Below are 1,958 nucleotides of genomic sequence, written 5' to 3'. Positions count from 1 at the left end.
AAGGTCCCAGTTTGATTCCTGGTCAGGGCTCATGCCCTGGTTTCAGGCGCAGCCGATCAGTGTCTCTCTCTCACATCGGTGTTTCTCTCTCTCTGTCTCTCTCCCTTCCTCTCTCTAAAAAATCAAAGAAAACATTAAAAAAAAAAAAAAGATAGGTCTTATAGTCAAGTGAGTCATATAATCCAGTGATGTTAGAATGTCTCAGCAAGACGTTCTAGGGCCAGAATGGCACATCTGTTCACGAGCGCAGGGACTTACATTCATGGCTTCTGTATGTCACCTGTCTCTTCTGAGGCGCCACAGAGTGCCCAGTACATGTACCTGCTGATGCCTGCCTGTGGACTTGGGTCCAGCGGTAACATCTGTCCTCTCAATCCGTCCTGACTTACTCTGTTTTGTGGGTAAGGCCAATAGGTTTACTGTGGCTTATTTTTAATGCCTGAATTTTGGCTACAAAGGAAAAAGAAAAGAAAATGTTTTAAATTCTCATTACATATACACACGAGAACGTGACACATAAAAAAACTATTTAGAATACCAGTTTTCTACTTGCTGCATGCTATCTTCCTAGGTAGAATTGCCAGGAGACTTGGCAGTCCGGAAAAGGAAGTAACTTAAAGCACTGCTGGCGATCTCACAGTTTGTGTGAAACCGTCTGCGATTGGGGGCCACACTGTCCGCTGCGGTGTCCTTTCCAGTCGCTGCACTGAAAGCACAAGGGGGTGCAGAGCGTTCGTTCACGTTGGAGAACTTGAAGTGGTGTCCATCTTTTGATTTTTCTATGTTCTCTCTGATTTACCTGACTGCTGGCAAGGACTGTTTGTTTACGAACACTTTATATTAGTGTCTGCAGGGTTTGTCAGTACTCGTCAAAGCCAAGTTCAATAAAAAAAAAAGTCTGTCTTTGCCCTCAGACTTGTACTGCATATTGACTGTCTGCGCGTAAAAAATGGGCCTCTAGGAACTGTGCCAGTGGGGCGGAGGTGGGCGGTGTTGGCGCCCATTGTAGGGGTTTGAGAATAGACTGTTCAGCCACCTGTCCTCTCGTGTGTTCACTGCAGGGAGCCAGCCAGGGTTTGTGGGGCCAGTCTCCTCCGGGCAGGGGAGCAGGCCCTCCTGCCAGGAGTTGAGAGCGCAGTGGAACTGCTGAGACCCCGTAAGGCCCACCTCTGCTGTGTATGTCCTGACCCGGCATCCACGGTGGGACCACACAGCACTGCCTCACTTGGATGCGCCTGTATCCATCTGTCCCTCTCACAGGGGCATTTAGGTTTCAGTCTCAGTGTAGCTCCAGCATCAACTGAGGTTCCCATTCCACACCTATGGGCGTCGGAACACTCCCCAAGGGGAGTGCAAAATCCCACAAGGGCTTCTGTCCTCGGGGACCCTGGGCTTGATCATCTCCTCTGCCTAGTTTTTGTTTGTTTTAATTTATTGGTTTTTAGAAAGAAACATTGATCTGTTTTTCCACTTAAATATGCATTCATTGGCTGCTTCTTGTTTATGTCCTGCCTGGGGATCAAACCTACAACCTTGGCGCATCAAGATGCTCTAACCAACTGTGCTACCCAGCCAGGCTCCTCTCTCTAGTTTTTGTTCTCTGTCGTTTCACCCCAGATATGAGCAAAGGCCTCAACCAGGGCCTTCCTCCTAAGATACTGCAGGCATCTGGGAGCAAACCCCTGAAGGTTGGGGTTTAGGGCAGAGGTTACATCACCCTCCACGAGCCTAAGGTCAGACTCAAAGCAGCATTTTTCAGAGTGATCATCACTGGATTTCTCCCCACCTCCACGCCTGCAGCTCTGGGCCTTAGGCGGTCAGCTGGCTCCTGCCCTCCCACAGGCATGGGGGCCGCCATCCCACCTTCTCGCCCCAGATGCACAGCTTTCCGGCCCCTGGCACTCGCTGAGAACAGCTTTGCACGTGACAGGAGCCCCCCTCCCGAGAAGACAGGTTGC

This window comes from Molossus molossus, unplaced genomic scaffold (genome assembly GCF_014108415.1).
Source record: "Molossus molossus isolate mMolMol1 unplaced genomic scaffold, mMolMol1.p scaffold_m16_p_5, whole genome shotgun sequence".
NCBI classification, from domain to species: Eukaryota; Metazoa; Chordata; class Mammalia; order Chiroptera; family Molossidae; genus Molossus; species Molossus molossus.
This window is presented reverse-complemented; position numbering follows the sequence as displayed.